This window comes from Nothobranchius furzeri, chromosome 1 (assembly GCF_043380555.1).
Source record: "Nothobranchius furzeri strain GRZ-AD chromosome 1, NfurGRZ-RIMD1, whole genome shotgun sequence".
Taxonomy (NCBI): domain Eukaryota; kingdom Metazoa; phylum Chordata; class Actinopteri; order Cyprinodontiformes; family Nothobranchiidae; genus Nothobranchius; species Nothobranchius furzeri.
The window spans coordinates 61107319-61129614 of record NC_091741.1 but is presented as its reverse complement, the minus strand read 5'-3'; the positions used below and the strand labels follow the sequence as shown (position 1 = coordinate 61129614).

General features: G+C 44.5%; 1 protein-coding gene and 18 non-coding genes across 21 annotated transcripts in view; 1 reads left to right on the top strand and 18 right to left on the bottom strand.

The window, feature by feature from the left end:
• The window catches only part of atp7b (ATPase copper transporting beta), a 272095-nt gene that overhangs the window by 137152 nt on the left and 112647 nt on the right, over positions 1–22296 (top strand). The window lies entirely within an intron of this gene.
• Positions 607–679, bottom strand: trnar-ucu (transfer RNA arginine (anticodon UCU)). The gene has a single exon. It is a non-coding gene; the product is annotated as a tRNA-Arg (tRNA).
• Positions 2677–2749, bottom strand: trnar-ucu (transfer RNA arginine (anticodon UCU)). Its single transcript has one exon. It is a non-coding gene; the product is annotated as a tRNA-Arg (tRNA).
• trnar-ucu (transfer RNA arginine (anticodon UCU)) lies at positions 4747–4819 on the bottom strand. Its single transcript has one exon. It is a non-coding gene; the product is annotated as a tRNA-Arg (tRNA).
• Positions 4961–5033, bottom strand: trnar-ccu (transfer RNA arginine (anticodon CCU)). Its single transcript has one exon. It is a non-coding gene; the product is annotated as a tRNA-Arg (tRNA).
• Positions 6817–6889, bottom strand: trnar-ucu (transfer RNA arginine (anticodon UCU)). Its single transcript has one exon. It is a non-coding gene; the product is annotated as a tRNA-Arg (tRNA).
• Positions 8887–8959, bottom strand: trnar-ucu (transfer RNA arginine (anticodon UCU)). The gene has a single exon. It is a non-coding gene; the product is annotated as a tRNA-Arg (tRNA).
• trnar-ccu (transfer RNA arginine (anticodon CCU)) lies at positions 9101–9173 on the bottom strand. Its single transcript has one exon. It is a non-coding gene; the product is annotated as a tRNA-Arg (tRNA).
• On the bottom strand, positions 10957–11029 carry trnar-ucu (transfer RNA arginine (anticodon UCU)). The gene has a single exon. It is a non-coding gene; the product is annotated as a tRNA-Arg (tRNA).
• On the bottom strand, positions 13027–13099 carry trnar-ucu (transfer RNA arginine (anticodon UCU)). Its single transcript has one exon. It is a non-coding gene; the product is annotated as a tRNA-Arg (tRNA).
• On the bottom strand, positions 13241–13313 carry trnar-ccu (transfer RNA arginine (anticodon CCU)). Its single transcript has one exon. It is a non-coding gene; the product is annotated as a tRNA-Arg (tRNA).
• On the bottom strand, positions 15097–15169 carry trnar-ucu (transfer RNA arginine (anticodon UCU)). The gene has a single exon. It is a non-coding gene; the product is annotated as a tRNA-Arg (tRNA).
• Positions 15311–15383, bottom strand: trnar-ccu (transfer RNA arginine (anticodon CCU)). The gene has a single exon. It is a non-coding gene; the product is annotated as a tRNA-Arg (tRNA).
• Positions 17167–17239, bottom strand: trnar-ucu (transfer RNA arginine (anticodon UCU)). The gene has a single exon. It is a non-coding gene; the product is annotated as a tRNA-Arg (tRNA).
• On the bottom strand, positions 17381–17453 carry trnar-ccu (transfer RNA arginine (anticodon CCU)). The gene has a single exon. It is a non-coding gene; the product is annotated as a tRNA-Arg (tRNA).
• Positions 19237–19309, bottom strand: trnar-ucu (transfer RNA arginine (anticodon UCU)). The gene has a single exon. It is a non-coding gene; the product is annotated as a tRNA-Arg (tRNA).
• On the bottom strand, positions 19451–19523 carry trnar-ccu (transfer RNA arginine (anticodon CCU)). Its single transcript has one exon. It is a non-coding gene; the product is annotated as a tRNA-Arg (tRNA).
• On the bottom strand, positions 21307–21379 carry trnar-ucu (transfer RNA arginine (anticodon UCU)). Its single transcript has one exon. It is a non-coding gene; the product is annotated as a tRNA-Arg (tRNA).
• On the bottom strand, positions 21521–21593 carry trnar-ccu (transfer RNA arginine (anticodon CCU)). The gene has a single exon. It is a non-coding gene; the product is annotated as a tRNA-Arg (tRNA).

The window sequence follows — 22296 nt, the reverse complement described above, 5'->3', positions numbered from 1 at the left end:
GCCACAGCCTTTTCCGAGATCGTGGAGATGAACGGAAGCTTAGAGATTTCTCTGAAGCTGCTTTTGAGAGATGGAGCAGGACTCGTTTTTATAAGAAGCGGTTGGATTACAGCTTTCTTGAAATAAGCAGGGACCTGACCAGAAACCAGAGAGACCACACTGGGACAGATAGACAGAAAAGTGTTTTTAAAAAAAGAAGAGGGTAAGATGTCGAGGGGGCGTGCAGAAGTCTTCATAATGTAAACTAGTTTGGATGGCTCAGGTGAAGAAACAGGGACAAAGATGCTTAGGATGAGGGGAAGGGTAGGAGTCGGAAGAGGCTGAGATAGCGCTGAAGGACAGATGGAAGATCTCACCTTAATGACTTTGTCCACAAAGAAAGACTGGATCTTTTCACCATCTCCATCAGAGTGGATGTAGGCAGTAGGTGAAGCAGGAGAAAATACTGCTGATGGCGTCAAAACACACTTAGTGAACTACTTGCTCTGGGGCACAACGATTGAACAATTGATAACCATCTTGCGTGTCCCTGTAGTGTTGAAGGAAGTCAGAAGGCTCTAGAGATTTTATAGATGTGTTTGAGAGTGGTTTTGTTGAGCATTATACCACCCCAGGTGGGACGCGAACCCACAATCCCTGGCTTAGAAGGCCAGTGCCTTATCCATTAGGCCACTGGGGCTACAAACTTGTGTCAATAAAGGATTTCGATATGGCCAAAAGTCATCATATCTATCAATGAGGTGACGTGATAAAAAGTACGCAAAACGTTTGCTTCATGAAACAACGTGAGGCAGAAAACATCACTATAACAGGTATATGCCACCCCAGATGGGACTTGAACCCACTATCCCTGGCTTAGGAGGCCAGTGCCTTATACATTAGGCCACTGGGGCTCGTAATTTTAAATCATACACGATCTTTATGTGCCCAAAGGTCATCAACCTACCCTACCTACTGAGCCACTGCTGCCCGTTAATGCAACAACTGCATCCAGACAACATCACTAAAACCATAATACCTGCCAATATCTGATGTGGGTGTCTTTTGACCATTTGGTCAGAAGACGAGCACAGGCATTCTGAACCACCTGTAAACTGATCAGGAAGGTTTTGCTAAGACAAGTGAAAAGCGAGTTGCAGTAGCCTAAGCATGAGGAGATGAAGGTTGGGAAAACCATCTCAAGTTCAGAGCATGATAGAAATGGACTAAGTTTAGCAATGCTTCAATCCAATCCCATTTTATTTATAAAGCGCATTCACAAGGCATTACAACCAAACAAGGCGCTTTACACTAAAAATGTTGGTTAATTAAACCGGCTTTTAATGCTCCTGAGATGAAAGAAAGAAGAGCCAACAAGAAACCTGACATGAGAATCCTGGGTGAGAGCTGGGTCAAACGTCACAATGGGATTCTTAACAAAGGGTTTGGTGCGAGAAGCAATTTGATCTAGAGAGGCTGTGACTTTGGGAACCAGCTTGTCTGCGGCACAGATGAGGATCTTCGTCTTATCGTCATTCTGCTGTAGAAAGTTCCCAGCCATCCAGGTTCTAATAGAGTCTGAGCAGGTGTGTAGTAACAGCTGCAGCTTAGACATCTCATGGGGCTTAAAGGAGATGTACCGTCGGATGTCATCTGCATAAAGACGGTAGAATATTCCTTTAAAAAAAACCTCAGGATGCGTTTAAGAGACAACAGGTAGAGCCTGAAAATCACAGGCCTCAGAACACAACCCTGTGAGACATCTTTTGGTGAGAGAGGTTCTGGAGGACCAAAACTTGGCGATGGCTACAGAGAAGGAACGCTCAGACAGATAAGAGAACCACTCTCGAACAGTTTCTGACAGGCCTTCCCAGTCTCTCAGCTTATCCAGTAGCAGATGATAATCAACAGTGTCAAAGACTGCAGTTAGGTCCAGCAGAACCAGACTAGAACAGTCCCCTGCATGTCTGTAAGTCAGAAGGTCATTAGAGATCTAAGAAGAGCTGTTTCAGTAGAATGGGATATAAAATAAAACCTTACTGGAAACTACTGTAGATGTTGCGTTCATCAAGAGCAGCTGTGAGGTGTTTAGCCACAGCCTTTTCCGAGATCGTGGAGATGAACGGAAGCTTAGAGATTTCTCTGAAGCTGCTTTTGAGAGATGGAGCAGGACTCGTTTTTATAAGAAGCGGTTGGATTACAGCTTTCTTGAAATAAGCAGGGACCTGACCAGAAACCAGAGAGACCACACTGGGACAGATAGACAGAAAAGTGTTTTTAAAAAAAGAAGAGGGTAAGATGTCGAGGGGGCGTGCAGAAGTCTTCATAATGTAAACTAGTTTGGATGGCTCAGGTGAAGAAACAGGGACAAAGATGCTTAGGATGAGGGGAAGGGTAGGAGTCGGAAGAGGCTGAGATAGCGCTGAAGGACAGATGGAAGATCTCACCTTAATGACTTTGTCCACAAAGAAAGACTGGATCTTTTCACCATCTCCATCAGAGTGGATGTAGGCAGTAGGTGAAGCAGGAGAAAATACTGCTGATGGCGTCAAAACACACTTAGTGAACTACTTGCTCTGGGGCACAACGATTGAACAATTGATAACCATCTTGCGTGTCCCTGTAGTGTTGAAGGAAGTCAGAAGGCTCTAGAGATTTTATAGATGTGTTTGAGAGTGGTTTTGTTGAGCATTATACCACCCCAGGTGGGACGCGAACCCACAATCCCTGGCTTAGAAGGCCAGTGCCTTATCCATTAGGCCACTGGGGCTACAAACTTGTGTCAATAAAGGATTTCGATATGGCCAAAAGTCATCATATCTATCAATGAGGTGACGTGATAAAAAGTACGCAAAACGTTTGCTTCATGAAACAACGTGAGGCAGAAAACATCACTATAACAGGTATATGCCACCCCAGATGGGACTTGAACCCACTATCCCTGGCTTAGGAGGCCAGTGCCTTATACATTAGGCCACTGGGGCTCGTAATTTTAAATCATACACGATCTTTATGTGCCCAAAGGTCATCAACCTACCCTACCTACTGAGCCACTGCTGCCCGTTAATGCAACAACTGCATCCAGACAACATCACTAAAACCATAATACCTGCCAATATCTGATGTGGGTGTCTTTTGACCATTTGGTCAGAAGACGAGCACAGGCATTCTGAACCACCTGTAAACTGATCAGGAAGGTTTTGCTAAGACAAGTGAAAAGCGAGTTGCAGTAGCCTAAGCATGAGGAGATGAAGGTTGGGAAAACCATCTCAAGTTCAGAGCATGATAGAAATGGACTAAGTTTAGCAATGCTTCAATCCAATCCCATTTTATTTATAAAGCGCATTCACAAGGCATTACAACCAAACAAGGCGCTTTACACTAAAAATGTTGGTTAATTAAACCGGCTTTTAATGCTCCTGAGATGAAAGAAAGAAGAGCCAACAAGAAACCTGACATGAGAATCCTGGGTGAGAGCTGGGTCAAACGTCACAATGGGATTCTTAACAAAGGGTTTGGTGCGAGAAGCAATTTGATCTAGAGAGGCTGTGACTTTGGGAACCAGCTTGTCTGCGGCACAGATGAGGATCTTCGTCTTATCGTCATTCTGCTGTAGAAAGTTCCCAGCCATCCAGGTTCTAATAGAGTCTGAGCAGGTGTGTAGTAACAGCTGCAGCTTAGACATCTCATGGGGCTTAAAGGAGATGTACCGTCGGATGTCATCTGCATAAAGACGGTAGAATATTCCTTTAAAAAAAACCTCAGGATGCGTTTAAGAGACAACAGGTAGAGCCTGAAAATCACAGGCCTCAGAACACAACCCTGTGAGACATCTTTTGGTGAGAGAGGTTCTGGAGGACCAAAACTTGGCGATGGCTACAGAGAAGGAACGCTCAGACAGATAAGAGAACCACTCTCGAACAGTTTCTGACAGGCCTTCCCAGTCTCTCAGCTTATCCAGTAGCAGATGATAATCAACAGTGTCAAAGACTGCAGTTAGGTCCAGCAGAACCAGACTAGAACAGTCCCCTGCATGTCTGTAAGTCAGAAGGTCATTAGAGAACTAAGAAGAGCTGTTTCAGTAGAATGGGATATAAAATAAAACCTTACTGGAAACTACTGTAGATGTTGCGTTCATCAAGAGCAGCTGTGAGGTGTTTAGCCACAGCCTTTTCCGAGATCGTGGAGATGAACGGAAGCTTAGAGATTTCTCTGAAGCTGCTTTTGAGAGATGGAGCAGGACTCGTTTTTATAAGAAGCGGTTGGATTACAGCTTTCTTGAAATAAGCAGGGACCTGACCAGAAACCAGAGAGACCACACTGGGACAGATAGACAGAAAAGTGTTTTTAAAAAAAGAAGAGGGTAAGATGTCGAGGGGGCGTGCAGAAGTCTTCATAATGTAAACTAGTTTGGATGGCTCAGGTGAAGAAACAGGGACAAAGATGCTTAGGATGAGGGGAAGGGTAGGAGTCGGAAGAGGCTGAGATAGCGCTGAAGGACAGATGGAAGATCTCACCTTAATGACTTTGTCCACAAAGAAAGACTGGATCTTTTCACCATCTCCATCAGAGTGGATGTAGGCAGTAGGTGAAGCAGGAGAAAATACTGCTGATGGCGTCAAAACACACTTAGTGAACTACTTGCTCTGGGGCACAACGATTGAACAATTGATAACCATCTTGCGTGTCCCTGTAGTGTTGAAGGAAGTCAGAAGGCTCTAGAGATTTTATAGATGTGTTTGAGAGTGGTTTTGTTGAGCATTATACCACCCCAGGTGGGACTCGAACCCACAATCCCTGGCTTAGAAGGCCAGTGCCTTATCCATTAGGCCACTGGGGCTACAAACTTGTGTCAATAAAGGATTTCGATATGGCCAAAAGTCATCATATCTATCAATGAGGTGACGTGATAAAAAGTACGCAAAACGTTTGCTTCATGAAACAACGTGAGGCAGAAAACATCACTATAACAGGTATATACCACCCCAGATGGGACTTGAACCCACAATCCCTGGCTTAGGAGGCCAGTGCCTTATCCATTAGGCCACTGGGGCTCGTAATTTTAAATCATACACGATCTTTATGTGCCCAAAGGTCATCAACCTACCCTACCTACTGAGCCACTGCTGCCCGTTAATGCAACAACTGCATCCAGACAACATCACTAAAACCATAATACCTGCCAATATCTGATGTGGGTGTCTTTTGACCATTTGGTCAGAAGCCGAGCACAGGCATTCTGAACCACCTGTAAACTGATCAGGAAGGTTTTGCTAAGACAAGTGAAAAGCGAGTTGCAGTAGCCTAAGCATGAGGAGATGAAGGTTGGGAAAACCATCTCAAGTTCAGAGCATGATAGAAATGGACTAAGTTTAGCAATGCTTCAATCCAATCCCATTTTATTTATAAAGCGCATTCACAAGGCATTACAACCAAACAAGGTGCTGTACACTAAAAATGTTGGTTAATTAAACCGGCGTTTAATGCTCCTGAGATGAAAGAAAGAAGAGCCAACAAGAAACCTGACATGAGAATCCTGGGTGAGAGCTGGGTCAAACGTCACAATGGGATTCTTAACAAAGGGTTTGGTGCGAGAAGCAATTTGATCTAGAGAGGCTGTGACTTCGGGAACCAGCTTGTCTGCGGCACAGATGAGGATCTTCGTCTTATCGTCATTCTGCTGTAGAAAGTTCCCAGCCATCCAGGTTCTAATAGAGTCTGAGCAGGTGTGTAGTAACAGCTGCAGCTTAGACATCTCATGGGGCTTAAAGGAGATGTACCGTCGGATGTCATCTGCATAAAGACGGTAGAATATTCCTTTAAAAAAAACCTCAGGATGTGTTTAAGAGACAACAGATAGAGCCTGAAAATCACAGGCCTCAGAACACAACCCTGTGAGACATCTTTTGGTGAGAGAGGTTCTGGAGGACCAAAACTTGGCGATGGCTACAGAGAAGGAACGCTCAGACAGATAAGAGAACCACTCTCGAACAGTTTCTGGCAGGCCTTCCCAGTCTCTCAGCTTATCCAGTAGCAGATGATAATCAACAGTGTCAAAGACTGCAGTTAGGTCCAGCAGAACCAGACTAGAACAGTCCCCTGCATGTCTGTATGTCAGAAGGTCATTAGAGAACTAAGAAGAGCTGTTTCAGTAGAATGGGATATAAAATAAAACCTTACTGGAAACTACTGTAGATGTTGCGTTCATCAAGAGCAGCTGTGAGGTGTTTAGCCACAGCCTTTTCCGAGATCGTGGAGATGAACGGAAGCTTAGAGATTTCTCTGAAGCTGCTTTTGAGAGATGGAGCAGGACTCGTTTTTATAAGAAGCGGTTGGATTACAGCTTTCTTGAAATAAGCAGGGACCTGACCAGAAACCAGAGAGACCACACTGGGACAGATAGACAGAAAAGTGTTTTTAAAAAAAGAAGAGGGTAAGATGTCGAGGGGGCGTGCAGAAGTCTTCATAATGTAAACTAGTTTGGATGGCTCAGGTGAAGAAACAGGGACAAAGATGCTTAGGATGAGGGGAAGGGTAGGAGTCGGAAGAGGCTGAGATAGCGCTGAAGGACAGATGGAAGATCTCACCTTAATGACTTTGTCCACAAAGAAAGACTGGATGTTTTCACCATCTCCATCAGAGTGGATGTAGGCAGTAGGTGAAGCAGGAGAAAATACTGCTGATGGCGTCAAAACACACTTAGTGAACTACTTGCTCTGGGGCACAACGATTGAACAATTGATAACCATCTTGCGTGTCCCTGTAGTGTTGAAGGAAGTCAGAAGGCTCTAGAGATTTTATAGATGTGTTTGAGAGTGGTTTTGTTGAGCATTATACCACCCCAGGTGGGACGCGAACCCACAATCCCTGGCTTAGAAGGCCAGTGCCTTATCCATTAGGCCACTGGGGCTACAAACTTGTGTCAATAAAGGATTTCGATATGGCCAAAAGTCATCATATCTATCAATGAGGTGACGTGATAAAAAGTACGCAAAACGTTTGCTTCATGAAACAACGTGAGGCAGAAAACATCACTATAACAGGTATATGCCACCCCAGATGGGACTTGAACCCACTATCCCTGGCTTAGGAGGCCAGTGCCTTATACATTAGGCCACTGGGGCTCGTAATTTTAAATCATACACGATCTTTATGTGCCCAAAGGTCATCAACCTACCCTACCTACTGAGCCACTGCTGCCCGTTAATGCAACAACTGCATCCAGACAACATCACTAAAACCATAATACCTGCCAATATCTGATGTGGGTGTCTTTTGACCATTTGGTCAGAAGACGAGCACAGGCATTCTGAACCACCTGTAAACTGATCAGGAAGGTTTTGCTAAGACAAGTGAAAAGCGAGTTGCAGTAGCCTAAGCATGAGGAGATGAAGGTTGGGAAAACCATCTCAAGTTCAGAGCATGATAGAAATGGACTAAGTTTAGCAATGCTTCAATCCAATCCCATTTTATTTATAAAGCGCATTCACAAGGCATTACAACCAAACAAGGCGCTTTACACTAAAAATGTTGGTTAATTAAACCGGCGTTTAATGCTCCTGAGATGAAAGAAAGAAGAGCCAACAAGAAACCTGACATGAGAATCCTGGGTGAGAGCTGGGTCAAACGTCACAATGGGATTCTTAACAAAGGGTTTGGTGCGAGAAGCAATTTGATCTAGAGAGGCTGTGACTTTGGGAACCAGCTTGTCTGCGGCACAGATGAGGATCTTCGTCTTATCGTCATTCTGCTGTAGAAAGTTCCCAGCCATCCAGGTTCTAATAGAGTCTGAGCAGGTGTGTAGTAACAGCTGCAGCTTAGACATCTCATGGGGCTTAAAGGAGATGTACCGTCGGATGTCATCTGCATAAAGACGGTAGAATATTCCTTTAAAAAAAACCTCAGGATGCGTTTAAGAGACAACAGGTAGAGCCTGAAAATCACAGGCCTCAGAACACAACCCTGTGAGACATCTTTTGGTGAGAGAGGTTCTGGAGGACCAAAACTTGGCGATGGCTACAGAGAAGGAACGCTCAGACAGATAAGAGAACCACTCTCGAACAGTTTCTGACAGGCCTTCCCAGTCTCTCAGCTTATCCAGTAGCAGATGATAATCAACAGTGTCAAAGACTGCAGTTAGGTCCAGCAGAACCAGACTAGAACAGTCCCCTGCATGTCTGTAAGTCAGAAGGTCATTAGAGAACTAAGAAGAGCTGTTTCAGTAGAATGGGATATAAAATAAAACCTTACTGGAAACTACTGTAGATGTTGCGTTCATCAAGAGCAGCTGTGAGGTGTTTAGCCACAGCCTTTTCCGAGATCGTGGAGATGAACGGAAGCTTAGAGATTTCTCTGAAGCTGCTTTTGAGAGATGGAGCAGGACTCGTTTTTATAAGAAGCGGTTGGATTACAGCTTTCTTGAAATAAGCAGGGACCTGACCAGAAACCAGAGAGACCACACTGGGACAGATAGACAGAAAAGTGTTTTTAAAAAAAGAAGAGGGTAAGATGTCGAGGGGGCGTGCAGAAGTCTTCATAATGTAAACTAGTTTGGATGGCTCAGGTGAAGAAACAGGGACAAAGATGCTTAGGATGAGGGGAAGGGTAGGAGTCGGAAGAGGCTGAGATAGCGCTGAAGGACAGATGGAAGATCTCACCTTAATGACTTTGTCCACAAAGAAAGACTGGATCTTTTCACCATCTCCATCAGAGTGGATGTAGGCAGTAGGTGAAGCAGGAGAAAATACTGCTGATGGCGTCAAAACACACTTAGTGAACTACTTGCTCTGGGGCACAACGATTGAACAATTGATAACCATCTTGCGTGTCCCTGTAGTGTTGAAGGAAGTCAGAAGGCTCTAGAGATTTTATAGATGTGTTTGAGAGTGGTTTTGTTGAGCATTATACCACCCCAGGTGGGACTCGAACCCACAATCCCTGGCTTAGAAGGCCAGTGCCTTATCCATTAGGCCACTGGGGCTACAAACTTGTGTCAATAAAGGATTTCGATATGGCCAAAAGTCATCATATCTATCAATGAGGTGACGTGATAAAAAGTACGCAAAACGTTTGCTTCATGAAACAACGTGAGGCAGAAAACATCACTATAACAGGTATATGCCACCCCAGATGGGACTTGAACCCACAATCCCTGGCTTAGGAGGCCAGTGCCTTATCCATTAGGCCACTGGGGCTCGTAATTTTAAATCATACACGATCTTTATGTGCCCAAAGGTCATCAACCTACCCTACCTACTGAGCCACTGCTGCCCGTTAATGCAACAACTGCATCCAGACAACATCACTAAAACCATAATACCTGCCAATATCTGATGTGGGTGTCTTTTGACCATTTGGTCAGAAGCCGAGCACAGGCATTCTGAACCACCTGTAAACTGATCAGGAAGGTTTTGCTAAGACAAGTGAAAAGCGAGTTGCAGTAGCCTAAGCATGAGGAGATGAAGGTTGGGAAAACCATCTCAAGTTCAGAGCATGATAGAAATGGACTAAGTTTAGCAATGCTTCAATCCAATCCCATTTTATTTATAAAGCGCATTCACAAGGCATTACAACCAAACAAGGTGCTGTACACTAAAAATGTTGGTTAATTAAACCGGCGTTTAATGCTCCTGAGATGAAAGAAAGAAGAGCCAACAAGAAACCTGACATGAGAATCCTGGGTGAGAGCTGGGTCAAACGTCACAATGGGATTCTTAACAAAGGGTTTGGTGCGAGAAGCAATTTGATCTAGAGAGGCTGTGACTTCGGGAACCAGCTTGTCTGCGGCACAGATGAGGATCTTCGTCTTATCGTCATTCTGCTGTAGAAAGTTCCCAGCCATCCAGGTTCTAATAGAGTCTGAGCAGGTGTGTAGTAACAGCTGCAGCTTAGACATCTCATGGGGCTTAAAGGAGATGTACCGTCGGATGTCATCTGCATAAAGACGGTAGAATATTCCTTTAAAAAAAACCTCAGGATGTGTTTAAGAGACAACAGATAGAGCCTGAAAATCACAGGCCTCAGAACACAACCCTGTGAGACATCTTTTGGTGAGAGAGGTTCTGGAGGACCAAAACTTGGCGATGGCTACAGAGAAGGAACGCTCAGACAGATAAGAGAACCACTCTCGAACAGTTTCTGGCAGGCCTTCCCAGTCTCTCAGCTTATCCAGTAGCAGATGATAATCAACAGTGTCAAAGACTGCAGTTAGGTCCAGCAGAACCAGACTAGAACAGTCCCCTGCATGTCTGTATGTCAGAAGGTCATTAGAGAACTAAGAAGAGCTGTTTCAGTAGAATGGGATATAAAATAAAACCTTACTGGAAACTACTGTAGATGTTGCGTTCATCAAGAGCAGCTGTGAGGTGTTTAGCCACAGCCTTTTCCGAGATCGTGGAGATGAACGGAAGCTTAGAGATTTCTCTGAAGCTGCTTTTGAGAGATGGAGCAGGACTCGTTTTTATAAGAAGCGGTTGGATTACAGCTTTCTTGAAATAAGCAGGGACCTGACCAGAAACCAGAGAGACCACACTGGGACAGATAGACAGAAAAGTGTTTTTAAAAAAAGAAGAGGGTAAGATGTCGAGGGGGCGTGCAGAAGTCTTCATAATGTAAACTAGTTTGGATGGCTCAGGTGAAGAAACAGGGACAAAGATGCTTAGGATGAGGGGAAGGGTAGGAGTCGGAAGAGGCTGAGATAGCGCTGAAGGACAGATGGAAGATCTCACCTTAATGACTTTGTCCACAAAGAAAGACTGGATGTTTTCACCATCTCCATCAGAGTGGATGTAGGCAGTAGGTGAAGCAGGAGAAAATACTGCTGATGGCGTCAAAACACACTTAGTGAACTACTTGCTCTGGGGCACAACGATTGAACAATTGATAACCATCTTGCGTGTCCCTGTAGTGTTGAAGGAAGTCAGAAGGCTCTAGAGATTTTATAGATGTGTTTGAGAGTGGTTTTGTTGAGCATTATACCACCCCAGGTGGGACGCGAACCCACAATCCCTGGCTTAGAAGGCCAGTGCCTTATCCATTAGGCCACTGGGGCTACAAACTTGTGTCAATAAAGGATTTCGATATGGCCAAAAGTCATCATATCTATCAATGAGGTGACGTGATAAAAAGTACGCAAAACGTTTGCTTCATGAAACAACGTGAGGCAGAAAACATCACTATAACAGGTATATGCCACCCCAGATGGGACTTGAACCCACTATCCCTGGCTTAGGAGGCCAGTGCCTTATACATTAGGCCACTGGGGCTCGTAATTTTAAATCATACACGATCTTTATGTGCCCAAAGGTCATCAACCTACCCTACCTACTGAGCCACTGCTGCCCGTTAATGCAACAACTGCATCCAGACAACATCACTAAAACCATAATACCTGCCAATATCTGATGTGGGTGTCTTTTGACCATTTGGTCAGAAGACGAGCACAGGCATTCTGAACCACCTGTAAACTGATCAGGAAGGTTTTGCTAAGACAAGTGAAAAGCGAGTTGCAGTAGCCTAAGCATGAGGAGATGAAGGTTGGGAAAACCATCTCAAGTTCAGAGCATGATAGAAATGGACTAAGTTTAGCAATGCTTCAATCCAATCCCATTTTATTTATAAAGCGCATTCACAAGGCATTACAACCAAACAAGGCGCTTTACACTAAAAATGTTGGTTAATTAAACCGGCGTTTAATGCTCCTGAGATGAAAGAAAGAAGAGCCAACAAGAAACCTGACATGAGAATCCTGGGTGAGAGCTGGGTCAAACGTCACAATGGGATTCTTAACAAAGGGTTTGGTGCGAGAATCAATTTGATCTAGAGAGGCTGTGACTTTGGGAACCAGCTTGTCTGCGGCACAGATGAGGATCTTCGTCTTATCGTCATTCTGCTGTAGAAAGTTCCCAGCCATCCAGGTTCTAATAGAGTCTGAGCAGGTGTGTAGTAACAGCTGCAGCTTAGACATCTCATGGGGCTTAAAGGAGATGTACCGTCGGATGTCATCTGCATAAAGACGGTAGAATATTCCTTTAAAAAAAACCTCAGGATGCGTTTAAGAGACAACAGGTAGAGCCTGAAAATCACAGGCCTCAGAACACAACCCTGTGAGACATCTTTTGGTGAGAGAGGTTCTGGAGGACCAAAACTTGGCGATGGCTACAGAGAAGGAACGCTCAGACAGATAAGAGAACCACTCTCGAACAGTTTCTGACAGGCCTTCCCAGTCTCTCAGCTTATCCAGTAGCAGATGATAATCAACAATGTCAAAGACTGCAGTTAGGTCCAGCAGAACCAGACTAGAACAGTCCCCTGCATGTCTGTAAGTCAGAAGGTCATTAGAGAACTAAGAAGAGCTGTTTCAGTAGAATGGGATATAAAATAAAACCTTACTGGAAACTACTGTAGATGTTGCGTTCATCAAGAGCAGCTGTGAGGTGTTTAGCCACAGCCTTTTCCGAGATCGTGGAGATGAACGGAAGCTTAGAGATTTCTCTGAAGCTGCTTTTGAGAGATGGAGCAGGACTCGTTTTTATAAGAAGCGGTTGGATTACAGCTTTCTTGAAATAAGCAGGGACCTGACCAGAAACCAGAGAGACCACACTGGGACAGATAGACAGAAAAGTGTTTTTAAAAAAAGAAGAGGGTAAGATGTCGAGGGGGCGTGCAGAAGTCTTCATAATGTAAACTAGTTTGGATGGCTCAGGTGAAGAAACAGGGACAAAGATGCTTAGGATGAGGGGAAGGGTAGGAGTCGGAAGAGGCTGAGATAGCGCTGAAGGACAGATGGAAGATCTCACCTTAATGACTTTGTCCACAAAGAAAGACTGGATCTTTTCACCATCTCCATCAGAGTGGATGTAGGCAGTAGGTGAAGCAGGAGAAAATACTGCTGATGGCGTCAAAACACACTTAGTGAACTACTTGCTCTGGGGCACAACGATTGAACAATTGATAACCATCTTGCGTGTCCCTGTAGTGTTGAAGGAAGTCAGAAGGCTCTAGAGATTTTATAGATGTGTTTGAGAGTGGTTTTGTTGAGCATTATACCACCCCAGGTGGGACTCGAACCCACAATCCCTGGCTTAGAAGGCCAGTGCCTTATCCATTAGGCCACTGGGGCTACAAACTTGTGTCAATAAAGGATTTCGATATGGCCAAAAGTCATCATATCTATCAATGAGGTGACGTGATAAAAAGTACGCAAAACGTTTGCTTCATGAAACAACGTGAGGCAGAAAACATCACTATAACAGGTATATAGCACCCCAGATGGGACTTGAACCCACAATCCCTGGCTTAGGAGGCCAGTGCCTTATCCATTAGGCCACTGGGGCTCGTAATTTTAAATCATACACGATCTTTATGTGCCCAAAGGTCATCAACCTACCCTACCTACTGAGCCACTGCTGCCCGTTAATGCAACAACTGCATCCAGACAACATCACTAAAACCATAATACCTGCCAATATCTGATGTGGGTGTCTTTTGACCATTTGGTCAGAAGCCGAGCACAGGCATTCTGAACCACCTGTAAACTGATCAGGAAGGTTTTGCTAAGACAAGTGAAAAGCGAGTTGCAGTAGCCTAAGCATGAGGAGATGAAGGTTGGGAAAACCATCTCAAGTTCAGAGCATGATAGAAATGGACTAAGTTTAGCAATGCTTCAATCCAATCCCATTTTATTTATAAAGCGCATTCACAAGGCATTACAACCAAACAAGGTGCTGTACACTAAAAATGTTGGTTAATTAAACCGGCGTTTAATGCTCCTGAGATGAAAGAAAGAAGAGCCAACAAGAAACCTGACATGAGAATCCTGGGTGAGAGCTGGGTCAAACGTCACAATGGGATTCTTAACAAAGGGTTTGGTGCGAGAAGCAATTTGATCTAGAGAGGCTGTGACTTCGGGAACCAGCTTGTCTGCGGCACAGATGAGGATCTTCGTCTTATCGTCATTCTGCTGTAGAAAGTTCCCAGCCATCCAGGTTCTAATAGAGTCTGAGCAGGTGTGTAGTAACAGCTGCAGCTTAGACATCTCATGGGGCTTAAAGGAGATGTACCGTCGGATGTCATCTGCATAAAGACGGTAGAATATTCCTTTAAAAAAAACCTCAGGATGTGTTTAAGAGACAACAGATAGAGCCTGAAAATCACAGGCCTCAGAACACAACCCTGTGAGACATCTTTTGGTGAGAGAGGTTCTGGAGGACCAAAACTTGGCGATGGCTACAGAGAAGGAACGCTCAGACAGATAAGAGAACCACTCTCGAACAGTTTCTGGCAGGCCTTCCCAGTCTCTCAGCTTATCCAGTAGCAGATGATAATCAACAGTGTCAAAGACTGCAGTTAGGTCCAGCAGAACCAGACTAGAACAGTCCCCTGCATGTCTGTATGTCAGAAGGTCATTAGAGAACTAAGAAGAGCTGTTTCAGTAGAATGGGATATAAAATAAAACCTTACTGGAAACTACTGTAGATGTTGCGTTCATCAAGAGCAGCTGTGAGGTGTTTAGCCACAGCCTTTTCCGAGATCGTGGAGATGAACGGAAGCTTAGAGATTTCTCTGAAGCTGCTTTTGAGAGATGGAGCAGGACTCGTTTTTATAAGAAGCGGTTGGATTACAGCTTTCTTGAAATAAGCAGGGACCTGACCAGAAACCAGAGAGACCACACTGGGACAGATAGACAGAAAAGTGTTTTTAAAAAAAGAAGAGGGTAAGATGTCGAGGGGGCGTGCAGAAGTCTTCATAATGTAAACTAGTTTGGATGGCTCAGGTGAAGAAACAGGGACAAAGATGCTTAGGATGAGGGGAAGGGTAGGAGTCGGAAAAGGCTGAGATAGCGCTGAAGGACAGATGGAAGATCTCACCTTAATGACTTTGTCCACAAAGAAAGACTGGATGTTTTCACCATCTCCATCAGAGTGGATGTAGGCAGTAGGTGAAGCAGGAGAAAATACTGCTGATGGCGTCAAAACACACTTAGTGAACTACTTGCTCTGGGGCACAACGATTGAACAATTGATAACCATCTTGCGTGTCCCTGTAGTGCTGAAGGAAGTCAGAAGACTCTAGAGATTTTATAGATGTGTTTGAGAGTGGTTTTGTTGAGCATTATACCACCCCAGGTGGGACTCGAACCCACAATCCCTGGCTTAGAAGGCCAGTGCCTTATCCATTAGGCCACTGGGGCTACAAACTTGTGTCAATAAAGGATTTTGATATGGCCAAAAGTAATCATATCTATCAATGAGGTGACGTGATAAAAAGTACGCAAAACGTTTGCTTCATGAAACAACGTGAGGCAGAAAACATCACTATAACAGGTATATGCCACCCCAGATGGGACTTGAACCCACAATCCCTGGCTTAGGAGGCCAGTGCCTTATCCATTAGGCCACTGGGGCTCGTAATTTTAAATCATACACGATCTTTATGTGCCCAAAGGTCATCAACCTACCCTACCTACTGAGCCACTGCTGCCCGTTAATGCAACAACTGCATCCAGACAACATCACTAAAACCATAATACCTGCCAATATCTGATGTGGGTGTCTTTTGACCATTTGGTCAGAAGACGAGCACAGGCATTCTGAACCACCTGTAAACTGATCAGGAAGGTTTTGCTAAGACAAGTGAAAAGCGAGTTGCAGTAGCCTAAGCATGAGGAGATGAAGGTTGGGAAAACCATCTCAAGTTCAGAGCATGATAGAAATGGACTAAGTTTAGCAATGCTTCAATCCAATCCCATTTTATTTATAAAGCGCATTCACAAGGCATTACAACCAAACAAGGTGCTGTACACTAAAAATGTTGGTTAATTAAACCGGCGTTTAATGCTCCTGAGATGAAAGAAAGAAGAGCCAACAAGAAACCTGACATGAGAATCCTGGGTGAGAGCTGGGTCAAAAGTCACAATGGGATTCTTAACAAAGGGTTTGGTGCGAGAAGCAATTTTATCTAGAGAGGCTGTGACTTCGGGAACCAGCTTGTCTGCGGCACAGATGAGGATCTTTGTCTTATCGTCATTCTGCTGTAGAAAGTTCCCAGCCATCCAGGTTCTAATAGAGTCTGAGCAGGTGTGTAGTAACAGCTGCAGCTTAGACATCTCATGGGGCTTAAAGGAGATGTACCGTCGGATGTCATCTGCATAAAGACGGTAGAATATTCCTTTAAAAAAAACCTCAGGATGTGTTTAAGAGACAACAGATAGAGCCTGAAAATCACAGGCCTCAGAACACAACCCTGTGAGACATCTTTTGGTGAGAGAGGTTCTGGAGGACCAAAACTTGGCGATGGCTACAGAGAAGGAACGCTCAGACAGATAAGAGAACCACTCTCGAACAGTTTCTGACAGGCCTTCCCAGTCTCTCAGCTTATCCAGTAGCAGATGATAATCAACAGTGTCAAAGACTGCAGTTAGGTCCAGCAGAACCAGACTAGAACAGTCCCCTGCATGTCTGTATGTCAGAAGGTCATTAGAGAACTAAGAAGAGCTGTTTCAGTAGAATGGGATATAAAATAAAACCTTACTGGAAACTACTGTAGATGTTGCGTTCATCAAGAGCAGCTGTGAGGTGTTTAGCCACAGCCTTTTCCGAGATCGTGGAGATGAACGGAAGCTTAGAGATTTCTCTGAAGCTGCTTTTGAGAGATGGAGCAGGACTCGTTTTTATAAGAAGCGGTTGGATTACAGCTTTCTTGAAATAAGCAAGGACCTGACCAGAAACCAGAGAGACCACACTGGGACAGATAGACAGAAAAGTGTTTTTAAAAAAAGAAGAGGGTAAGATGTCGAGGGGGCGTGCAGAAGTCTTCATAATGTAAACTAGTTTGGATGGCTCAGGTGAAGAAACAGGGACAAAGATGCTTAGGATGAGGGGAAGGGTAGGAGTCGGAAGAGGCTGAGATAGCGCTGAAGGACAGATGGAAGATCTCACCTTAATGACTTTGTCCACAAAGAAAGACTGGATGTTTTCACCATCTCCATCAGAGTGGATGTAGGCAGTAGGTGAAGCAGGAGAAAATACTGCTGATGGCGTCAAAACACACTTAGTGAATTACTTGCTCTGGGGCACAACGATTGAACAATTGATAACCATCTTGCGTGTCCCTGTAGTGTTGAAGGAAGTCAGAAGACTCTAGAGATTTTATAGATGTGTTTGAGAGTGGTTTTGTTGAGCATTATACCACCCCAGGTGGGACTCGAACCCACAATCCCTGGCTTAGAAGGCCAGTGCCTTATCCATTAGGCCACTGGGGCTACAAACTTGTGTCAATAAAGGATTTTGATATGGCCAAAAGTAATCATATCTATCAATGAGGTGACGTGATAAAAAGTACGCAAAACGTTTGCTTCATGAAACAACGTGAGGCAGAAAACATCACTATAACAGGTATATGCCACCCCAGATGGGACTTGAACCCACAATCCCTGGCTTAGGAGGCCAGTGCCTTATCCATTAGGCCACTGGGGCTCGTAATTTTAAATCATACACGATCTTTATGTGCCCAAAGGTCATCAACCTACCCTACCTACTGAGCCACTGCTGCCCGTTAATGCAACAACTGCATCCAGACAACATCACTAAAACCATAATACCTGCCAATATCTGATGTGGGTGTCTTTTGACCATTTGGTCAGAAGCCGAGCACAGGCATTCTGAACCACCTGTAAACTGATCAGGAAGGTTTTGCTAAGACAAGTGAAAAGCGAGTTGCAGTAGCCTAAGCATGAGGAGATGAAGGTTGGGAAAACCATCTCAAGTTCAGAGCATGATAGAAATGGACTAAGTTTAGCAATGCTTCAATCCAATCCCATTTTATTTATAAAGCGCATTCACAAGGCATTACAACCAAACAAGGTGCTGTACACTAAAAATGTTGGTTAATTAAACCGGCGTTTAATGCTCCTGAGATGAAAGAAAGAAGAGCCAACAAGAAACCTGACATGAGAATCCTGGGTGAGAGCTGGGTCAAACGTCACAATGGGATTCTTAACAAAGGGTTTGGTGCGAGAAGCAATTTGATCTAGAGAGGCTGTGACTTCGGGAACCAGCTTGTCTGCAGCACAGATGAGGATCTTCGTCTTATCGTCATTCTGCTGTAGAAAGTTCCCAGCCATCCAGGTTCTAATAGAGTCTGAGCAGGTGTGTAGTAACAGCTGCAGCTTAGACATCTCATGGGGCTTAAAGGAGATGTACCGTCGGATGTCATCTGCATAAAGACGGTAGAATATTCCTTTAAAAAAAAACTCAGGATGTGTTTAAGAGACAACAGATAGAGCCTGAAAATCACAGGCCTCAGAACACAACCCTGTGAGACATCTTTTGGTGAGAGAGGTTCTGGAGGACCAAAACTTGGCGATGGCTACAGAGAAGGAACGCTCAGACAGATAAGAGAACCACTCTCGAACAGTTTCTGACAGGCCTTCCCAGTCTCTCAGCTTATCCAGTAGCAGATGATAATCAACAGTGTCAAAGACTGCAGTTAGGTCCAGCAGAACCAGACTAGAACAGTCCCCTGCATGTCTGTATGTCAGAAGGTCATTAGAGAACTAAGAAGAGCTGTTTCAGTAGAATGGGATATAAAATAAAACCTTACTGGAAACTACTGTAGATGTTGCGTTCATCAAGAGCAGCTGTGAGGTGTTTAGCCACAGCCTTTTCCGAGATCGTGGAGATGAACGGAAGCTTAGAGATTTCTCTGAAGCTGCTTTTGAGAGATGGAGCAGGACTCGTTTTTATAAGAAGCGGTTGGATTACAGCTTTCTTGAAATAAGCAGGGACCTGACCAGAAACCAGAGAGACCACACTGGGACAGATAGACAGAAAAGTGTTTTTAAAAAAAGAAGAGGGTAAGATGTCGAGGGGGCGTGCAGAAGTCTTCATAATGTAAACTAGTTTGGATGGCTCAGGTGAAGAAACAGGGACAAAGATGCTTAGGATGAGGGGAAGGGTAGTAGTCGGAAGAGGCTGAGATAGCGCTGAAGGACAGAAGGAAGATCTCACCTTAATGACTTTGTCCACAAAGAAAGACTGGATGTTTTCACCATCTCCATCAGAGTGGATGTAGGCAGTAGGTGAAGCAGGAGAAAATACTGCTGATGGCGTCAAAACACACTTAGTGAACTACTTGCTCTGGGGCACAACGATTGAACAATTGATAACCATCTTGCGTGTCCCTGTAGTGTTGAAGGAAGTCAGAAGGCTCTAGAGATTTTATAGATGTGTTTGAGAGTGGTTTTGTTGAGCATTATACCACCCCAGGTGGGACTCGAACCCACAATCCCTGGCTTAGAAGGCCAGTGCCTTATCCATTAGGCCACTGGGGCTACAAACTTGTGTCAATAAAGGATTTCGATATGGCCAAAAGTCATCATATCTATCAATGAGGTGACGTGATAAAAAGTACGCAAAACGTTTGCTTCATGAAACAACGTGAGGCAGAAAACATCACTATAACAGGTATATGCCACCCCAGATGGGACTTGAACCCACTATCCCTGGCTTAGGAGGCCAGTGCCTTATCCATTAGGCCACTGGGGCTCGTAATTTTAAATCATACACGATCTTTATGTGCCCAAAGGTCATCAACCTACCCTACCTACTGAGCCACTGCTGCCCGTTAATGCAACAACTGCATCCAGACAACATCACTAAAACCATAATACCTGCCAATATCTGATGTGGGTGTCTTTTGACCATTTGGTCAGAAGACGAGCACAGGCATTCTGAACCACCTGTAAACTGATCAGGAAGGTTTTGCTAAGACAAGTGAAAAGCGAGTTGCAGTAGCCTAAGCATGAGGAGATGAAGGTTGGGAAAACCATCTCAAGTTCAGAGCATGATAGAAATGGACTAAGTTTAGCAATGCTTCAATCCAATCCCATTTTATTTATAAAGCGCATTCACAAGGCATTACAACCAAACAAGGCGCTTTACACTAAAAATGTTGGTTAATTAAACCGGCGTTTAATGCTCCTGAGATGAAAGAAAGAAGAGCCAACAAGAAACCTGACATGAGAATCCTGGGTGAGAGCTGGGTCAAACGTCACAATGGGATTCTTAACAAAGGGTTTGGTGCGAGAAGCAATTTGATCTAGAGAGGCTGTGACTTTGGGAACCAGCTTGTCTGCGGCACAGATGAGGATCTTCGTCTTATCGTCATTCTGCTGTAGAAAGTTCCCAGCCATCCAGGTTCTAATAGAGTCTGAGCAGGTGTGTAGTAACAGCTGCAGCTTAGACATCTCATGGGGCTTAAAGGAGATGTACCGTCGGATGTCATCTGCATAAAGACGGTAGAATATTCCTTTAAAAAAAACCTCAGGATGCGTTTAAGAGACAACAGGTAGAGCCTGAAAATCACAGGCCTCAGAACACAACCCTGTGAGACATCTTTTGGTGAGAGAGGTTCTGGAGGACCAAAACTTGGCGATGGCTACAGAGAAGGAACGCTCAGACAGATAAGAGAACCACTCTCGAACAGTTTCTGACAGGCCTTCCCAGTCTCTCAGCTTATCCAGTAGCAGATGATAATCAACAGTGTCAAAGACTGCAGTTAGGTCCAGCAGAACCAGACTAGAACAGTCCCCTGCATGTCTGTAAGTCAGAAGGTCATTAGAGAACTAAGAAGAGCTGTTTCAGTAGAATGGGATATAAAATAAAACCTTACTGGAAACTACTGTAGATGTTGCGTTCATCAAGAGCAGCTGTGAGGTGTTTAGCCACAGCCTTTTCCGAGATCGTGGAGATGAACGGAAGCTTAGAGATTTCTCTGAAGCTGCTTTTGAGAGATGGAGCAGGACTCGTTTTTATAAGAAGCGGTTGGATTACAGCTTTCTTGAAATAAGCAGGGACCTGACCAGAAACCAGAGAGACCACACTGGGACAGATAGACAGAAAAGTGTTTTTAAAAAAAGAAGAGGGTAAGATGTCGAGGGGGCGTGCAGAAGTCTTCATAATGTAAACTAGTTTGGATGGCTCAGGTGAAGAAACAGGGACAAAGATGCTTAGGATGAGGGGAAGGGTAGGAGTCGGAAGAGGCTGAGATAGCGCTGAAGGACAGATGGAAGATCTCACCTTAATGACTTTGTCCACAAAGAAAGACTGGATGTTTTCACCATCTCCATCAGAGTGGATGTAGGCAGTAGGTGAAGCAGGAGAAAATACTGCTGATGGCGTCAAAACACACTTAGTGAACTACTTGCTCTGGGGCACAACGATTGAACAATTGATAACCATCTTGCGTGTCCCTGTAGTGTTGAAGGAAGTCAGAAGGCTCTAGAGATTTTATAGATGTGTTTGAGAGTGGTTTTGTTGAGCATTATACCACCCCAGGTGGGACTCGAACCCACAATCCCTGGCTTAGAAGGCCAGTGCCTTATCCATTAGGCCACTGGGGCTACAAACTTGTGTCAATAAAGGATTTCGATATGGCCAAAAGTCATCATATCTATCAATGAGGTGACGTGATAAAAAGTACGCAAAACGTTTGCTTCATGAAACAACGTGAGGCAGAAAACATCACTATAACAGGTATATACCACGCCAGATGGGACTTGAACCCACAATCCCTGGCTTAGGAGGCCAGTGCCTTATCCATTAGGCCACTGGGGCTCGTAATTTTAAATCATACACGATCTTTATGTGCCCAAAGGTCATCAACCTACCCTACCTACTGAGCCACTGCTGCCCGTTAATGCAACAACTGCATCCAGACAACATCACTAAAACCATAATACCTGCCAATATCTGATGTGGGTGTCTTTTGACCATTTGGTCAGAAGCCGAGCACAGGCATTCTGAACCACCTGTAAACTGATCAGTAAGGTTTTGCTAAGACAAGTGAAAAGCGAGTTGCAGTAGCCTAAGCATGAGGAGATGAAGGTTGGGAAAACCATCTCAAGTTCAGAGCATGATAGAAATGGACTAAGTTTAGCAATGCTTCAATCCAATCCCATTTTATTTATAAAGCACATTCACAAGGCATTACAACCAAACAAGGTGCTGTACACTAAAAATGTTGGTTAATTAAACCGGCGTTTAATGCTCCTGAGATGAAAGAAAGAAGAGCCAACAAGAAACCTGACATGAGAATCCTGGGTGAGAGCTGGGTCAAACGTCACAATGGGATTCTTAACAAAGGGTTTGGTGCGAGAAGCAATTTGATCTAGAGAGGCTGTGACTTTGGGAACCAGCTTGTCTGCGGCACAGATGAGGATCTTCGTCTTATCGTCATTCTGCTGTAGAAAGTTCCCAGCCATCCAGGTTCTAATAGAGTCTGAGCAGGTGTGTAGTAACAGCTGCAGCTTAGACATCT